The sequence below is a fragment of the Bos grunniens genome, chromosome 6 (genome assembly GCF_055505025.1).
Source record: "Bos grunniens cultivar Pamir isolate PY7600 chromosome 6, Bosgru_T2T1.0, whole genome shotgun sequence".
Taxonomy (NCBI): Eukaryota; Metazoa; Chordata; class Mammalia; order Artiodactyla; family Bovidae; genus Bos; species Bos grunniens.
In genome coordinates this window covers 46,652,056-46,659,081 of record NC_141170.1, presented here as the reverse complement: position 1 = coordinate 46,659,081, position 7,026 = coordinate 46,652,056, and the positions used below count along the sequence as shown (strand labels likewise).

The 7,026-nt window shown below is 42.4% G+C and overlaps 1 pseudogene across 1 annotated transcript; it reads right to left on the bottom strand.

Annotated features, from left to right (window-relative positions):
• Positions 1 to 3,572: 3,572 nt before the first annotated feature.
• Positions 3,573 to 5,461, bottom strand: LOC147370649 (eukaryotic translation initiation factor 2 subunit 3 pseudogene; annotated as a pseudogene). The gene has a single exon (XR_015165399.1). The product of XR_015165399.1 is annotated as a eukaryotic translation initiation factor 2 subunit 3 pseudogene (transcript).
• Between the last annotated feature and the right edge of the window lie 1,565 nt (positions 5,462 to 7,026).

Genomic DNA, 7,026 nt, shown 5'->3' with positions numbered 1-7,026 from the left:
GATCATGGCATTTGGTCCCATCACTTCATGGCATATAGATAGGCAAACAGTGGAAACAGTGGCTGACTTTATTTTTGGGGGCTCCAAAATCACTGCAGATGGTGATTGCAGCCATGAAATTAAAAGACGTTTACTCCTTGGAAGGAAAGTTATGACCAAATTAGACAGCATATTAAAAGGCAGAGACATCACTTTGTCAACAAGGTCGGTCTAGTCAAGGCTATGGTTTTTCCAGTGGTCCTGTGCAGATGTAAGAGTTGAACAATAAAGAAAGCTGAGCACCAAAGACTTGATGCTTTTGAACTGTGGTGTTGGAGAAGACTCTTGAGAGTCCCTTGGACTACAAGGTGATCCAACCAGTTCATTCTAAAGGAGATCAGTCCTGGGTGTTCATTGGAAGGACTGATGTTGAAGCTGAAACTCCAATACTTTGGCCACCTGATGCGAAGAGCTGACTCCTTTGAAAAGACCCTGATGCTGGGAAAGATTGACAGCAGAAGGAGAAGGGGACAACAGAGGATGAGATGGTTGGATGGCATCACCGACTCAAAGGACATAGGTTTGGGTGGACTTGGTGATGGACAGGGAGGCCTGGCATGCTGCAGTTCATGGGGTCCCAAAGAGTTGGACACGACTGAGCAACTGAACTGAACTGATGCAGATGACACCACCGTTATGCCAGAAAATGAAGAAGAACTAAAGAGCCTCTTGATGAAAGTGAAAGAGGAGAGAGAAGAAAGTTGGCTTAAAGCTCTACATTCAGAAAACTAAGATCATGTCATCTGGTCCCATCTGCTGCTGCTACTGTGCTCAGTGGCTTCAGTCGTGTCTGACTCTGTGTGACCCCAGAGACTGCAGCCCACCAGCCCCCTCATCCCTGGCATTCTCCAGGCAAGAACACTGGAGTGGGTTGCCATTTCCCTCTCCAATGCATGAAAGTGAAAAGTGAAATTGAAGTCACTCAGTCGTGTCCAACTCTTCACGACCCCATAGACTGCAGCCAACCAGGCTCCTCCATCCATGGGATTTTCTAGGCAAGAGTACTGGAGCGGGATGCCATTGCCTTCTCCATCTGGTCCCATCACTTGATAGCAAATAGATGGGAAAACAGTAGAAACAGTGGCTGACTTTATTTTTTGGGGGCTCCAAAATCACTGCAGATGGTGACTGCAGCCATGAAATTAAAAGACACTTACTCCTTGGAAGGATAGTTATGACCAACCTAGAAAGCATATTAAAAAGCAGAGACATTACTTTGCCAACAAAGATCCATCTTGTCAAGGCTATGGGTTTTCCACTAGTCTTGTATGGATGTTAGAATTGGATGATAAAGAAAGCTGAGCACCAAAGAATTGATGCTTTTGAACTGTGGTGTTGGAGAAGATTCTTGGGTGCCTTGGACTGCACGGAGATCCAACCAGTCCATTCTAATGGAGATCAGTCCTGAGTGTTCATTGGAAGGACTAATGCTGAAGCTGAAACTCCAGTACTTCGGGTACCTGATGTAAAGAGCTGACTCATTTGAAAAGACCCTGATGTTGGGAAAGATTGAAGGTAGGAGGAGAAGAGGATGACAGAGGATAAGATAGTTGGATGGCATCACTGACTCAATGGACATGAGTTTAAGTAAACTCCGGGAGTTCGTGATGGAGAGGGAAGCCTGGTGTGCTGCAGTCCACGGAGTCACAAAGAGTAGGACACGATTGAGTGAATGAACGGAACCTAATGTAACATGTAAAGTACATATAATACTACATAGAAGATAATAAGTGAGTTGATATGTTACTAGGAACTGGAAATATATCAGCAAACAAGACATAAGCCCTTGTCTTCATAAAATTTCATTCTGGAGAAAAGGAAAGAACAAGTAGACAAATCAGCAAATAATGTGTATATCAGTTCAGTTCAGTTCAGTTGCTCAGTTGTGTCAGACTCTTTGAGACCCCATGAACCGTAGCACACCAGTCCTCCCTGTCCATCACCAATTCCCAGAGTCCACCAAAACTCATGTCCATCAAGTTGATGATGCCATCCAACCATCTCATCTTTTGTTGTCCCCTTCTCCTCCTGCCTTCAATCTTTCCTAGCATCAGGGTCTTTTCAAATGAGTCAGCTCTTCATCAGCATCAGGTGGCCAAAGTATTGGAGTTTCAGCTTCAACATCAGTCCTTCCAACGAACACCCAGGACTGGTCTCCTTTAGAATGGACTGGTTGGATCTCCTTGCAGTCGAAGGAACTCTAAAGAAGTCTTCTCCAACATCACAATTCAAAGGCATCAATTCTTCGGTGCTCAGCTTTCTTTTTAGTCCAACTCTCACATGCATACATGACCACTGGAAAAACCATAGCCTTGACTAGAGGGACCTTTGTTGGCAAAGTAATGTCTCTGCTTCTCAATATGCTGTCTAGGTTGGTCATAACTTTCCTTCCAAGGAGTAAACGTCTTTTAATTTCATGGCTGCAATCACCATCTGCAGTGATTTTGGAGCCCAGAAAAATAAAGTCAGCCACTGTTTCCACTGTTTCCCCACCTATCTGCCATGAAGTGATGGGACTGGATGCCATAATCTTAGTTTTCTGAATGTTGAGCTTTAAGCCAACTTTTTCACTCTCCTCTTTCACTTTCATCAAGAGGCTCTTTAGTTCTTCTTCACTTTTTGCCATAAGGGTGGTGTCATCTGCATATCTGAGATTATTGATATTTCTCCCGGGAATCTTGATTCCAGCTTGTGTTTCCTCCAGTCCAGTGTTTCTCATGATGTACTCTGCATATAAGTTAAATAAGCAGGGTGACAATATACAGCCTTGACGTACTGCTTTTCCTATTTGGAACCAGTCTGTTGTTCTATGTCGAGTTCTAACTGTTGCTTCCTGACCTGCATACAGATTTCTCAAGAGGCAGGTCAGGTGGTCTGGTATGCCCATCTCTTTCAGAATTTTCCACTGTTTATTGTGATCCACACAGTCAGTCTTTGGCATAGTCAATAAGGCAGAAACAGATGTATATACTTGATGTAATGCCATAGTATTTCAGGATGTAATAAGAACCGCGAAGAAATACAAAGGAAAAATAGGAGATAAAGAATGCTAGATTGGGGTACTATTTTAAATAGGACCTTCTTGGGAGGCTTCGTTGAGGTAACCTTAAGCAGTGACATGAAAGGGATACAGTAGTGAGCCATGCATATATTTAATGGTAAAATTTCCAAGCAAGGGAAAAGCAAGAACAAAGGATCAGTTTGCCTGAACCTTTTTTAAACTTTTTATTTTATTTATTCTTAAAAATTTTTACTTTGTATTGGGGTATAACTGAATAAGAATGTTGTGATAGTTTCAGGTGGACAGCAAATGGATTCAGCCACACTGATACATGTATCCATTCTTCCCCAAACTCCCCTCCCATTGCCTGGACTTTTCAAGGAACAACAAAGAACTAGAGTAGAGTGACCAAGGAGAGTGGTAGAAGATGACGTCCTGGTGAATGGGGAAAGGGGGAGATTGCGCAGGATTTCATAGGTCATTGTAAGACATCTGAGGGTTCTGAGCAAAGGGTAACATTATATGGCTCATGTTTGTTTTTTTTTTTTTTTAAGAACAAAGACTTTATTTCAAACAGATTCAGTGGTATGTCTACTACAGCAAAGTCTGGTTGTAGCAAACAGTTTCCTTTCAAATCTGCACTGATGTATAAATTAGACATTATTTGGGAATGGTTAATTTCTGGTAAAATGTAGATTCAATCCAACATGATGCTAATTTCTATATTTATTGTAGGCTCTATTTCAGTACTAGAGGTTAAATTTTCATCACCAAAAAATGAGAATAATCTTACAGCTACTACTAAGGTAATGAGCTGTGAAATTATTTTCCCACTACTGTTCTGAAAATATACCCCTAGATTGTTAAGAGAAATTCCAGCTTCATTCAGATCTGTTAGTTAACTCTTCAGTCATCATCATATACCCCTAGATTGTTAAGAGAAATTCCAGCTTCATTCAGATCTGTTAGTTAACTCTTCAGTCATCATCTACTGTCGGCTTGATTGTCACTCCTCTTCTTATTTGACCCCAACCAATTAAACGCCAGTGTTTCTCACCTCTTCGGCTAAGTGCAATCTTTTCTCCTACTTCTGTGCACACAGGATTAGTCAAGACGATTTTACCCAAATCAGCCTTGACCGCACTAACTCTTCCTCCTGTCGACAGGGATCCTATATTCACCATAAGCACTTCATTCTTAGACAGCTTTTGTACTTTCGCTGCTTTCTTGTCTCCTTCAGTGCGAACACCTAGAAGCCTTCTAAGCAGGAAATTTCCAATTCTGTGAAGATCTCAGGTAAAGCTCCAACCGCACCAAGTACTTGCCCCACCATTCTGTCAGCCCGGCACAAAGTGGGGTCAATTTTTGTTCCAACTCCAATAAGACCTCCTGGGGCAGCATACTGAAGATCATTATGCTCTGCGAAAAGCGATACAATTTTGGAAAAGATAGGTTTACACATGAGTTTTCCTTCACTGTCTTTGGAAACAATACCAGGTCTGACTTCTATCTCCTGGCCCACCTTTAATACTCCTTTTAGAATACTACCACCAGCTACACCCCCCTTAAGGTCATCAACTTCACAGCCAGGTTTGTTGACATCAAAGGATCTAATAACAATAAGTCTGGGTTCTGAAGTAAAGTCTCTTGGGGGTACTGGAATTTTCTTTACTATGTACTCACAGACAACTTCAATATTGTATTTTAGCTGAGCAGAAATTGGGATAATAGGAGCGCCTTCTGCTACTGTACCTTGAACAAATGCAAGGATCTGTTCATACTGTTCTTTAGCCTGGCTTTCTTTTACCAAATCAATTTTATTTTGTAGAATCAAAATATGCTTCAGTTTCATGATTTCTATAGCAGCCAAGTGTTCAGATGTCTGAGGCTGAGGACAAGACTCGTTACCAGCTATCAACAGAAGAGCGGCATCCATCACCGCGGCCCCGTTCAGCATAGTAGCCATCAGAATATCATGGCCAGGACAGTCAACAAAGGAAACATGCCTGACTAATTTGAAGTTCCCTTTGGTCCCTGGAATGTCTGTAGGAAACTCATCAGGTGTGCTACTTCCACAGGATCTATAACATTCTGGCCGAGGACAACTTGGGTCATCAAGTTTATAAATCTTAGCATTAGCATAGCCAAGTTTGATTGTAATATTTCTTTCCAGTTCATTTTTGAAACGGACAGTGTGGACTCCAGAAATAGCTTTTACAACTGTAGATTTCCCATGAGCTACGTGACCAATTGTACCTATATTAATTGTGGCTTGTCTGCTGATAACTTCATGTGAAAGTGGCGTCAACTTGGAAACATCCAAAGTGGCGAGATCTTGCCGAGAAAGGTGCGGCTGCCCTAAAGTCACACCAGCCTCGCCCCCCGCCATCTTGCCCGGAGAGGTGGCTCATGTTTTTAAAAGGATCTCTCTGGCAACTGTGTTAGGAATCCATGGTAGAGAGAGCAGCAGTAATTCAGGAGAGACAAGATCTTGGCAATAATCAAGGAAAGAGTAGCAATGGAGACGGTAAGCAGTGGCCAGATTCTGGAAATACTCTAAATGTAGAACCCCGAAGATTTCTTGAGAGATTGGATGTAGAATGTGAGTGGAAGACAGGAGTTAAGGACTGGCCTGAGCTGCTGAGATGACAGAGATAACATTAACTCAAATGGAGAAAACTCAGGGAGAAACTGTGTTTAGAAATCTTCTGCATATCATTTAAAATCCTTTCAGCCTCCCATAGTCCAGGTGTTGCTGCAGTGATCAATTTTGTGCAGGCATCAATCTGAAGATCATCTCTCAAGAGCAATATTCCATCCAGCATCTTCCCTCCCTCTCTTCCTGCCTCTAACGTGGGATACTGCAGAAACTAGCCCTCCATACACATGTGTAGTTAGAAGCATGTGGTGCTTCTGACCAATGGCAGACAGGAGCCACTGGATAAATGCCTCCTCTTTGTTCTTCTTCACTATAGTAAAGAATATAAGACACGTTTCATAAGTATTCTCAGAAAGTTCCACAGTATCAATCAACACATGGCATTTGTTAACTCAATAATGCATCCTTGTATTGGGCTTTTGTGACTTCTTTGTTTCCCCTGAGCCCCTATTCTATTCCCTGAACTCATATTCTCAAACCAACCACCAGCATATAAGCCTTTGTTTGGGGCTCTGCTTTCAGGGGAGGGCTTCTCTTGTGGCTCAGCTGGTAAAGAATCCACCTGCAATGCGGGACACCTGGGTTTGATCCCTGGATTGGGAAGATCCCCTGGAGAAGGGAAAGGGTACCCACTCCAGTATTCTGGCCTGGAGAATTCTATGGACTGTATAGTCCATGGGGTTGCAAAGAGTCAGACACGACTGAGAGACTTTCACTTTCACTTTCAGGGGAACTCTGGTCATCGAAAGTGACTCCAAAAAGCAAAGCCTCGGTATGAAATTTTGGAGGCAGTTCTTACAACACTGATTACAAGACAATAAGGACCCCTGCTGGTGGTTAAGTGGTTGTTGATAAATTGCAAGTGGTGACAACTCCTGCATACAGTAGTAGCAAAGCTAATTATCAAGACTTTACTGTAGTAGATTAGAATGAAGAGCAGATAGAAAATGAAGCATTGAATTACACAGTGGCTATGGTACTTGAGCATTGTGGAAGCAATGATACTGTGGGCTAACAATGACAGGGCTAACAATAATCAAATCATGGCCCATTGTGAAAGCCAGAAGACTTTAGCGCACAGTAACCACCGAGCAGACTGTGCTAAAAATCAGCTTCAGTATATAGTCATAAGGGTGGCAGGGCTGCAAAGCAGTCTAAATGCACAGCCTTGAAATATCACCCATGTCAAAACTACAGCCCTCGTAGGAAAACAATGAAATCTTGAGATCTAGAATGGGGATATTTGTGTGCCCATGTCTTATAATCTTAAATGCTCAGATTTTTTTGTCATCCTCTCTGTCAACAGTCTTTCTTTTAATAAAGGAAA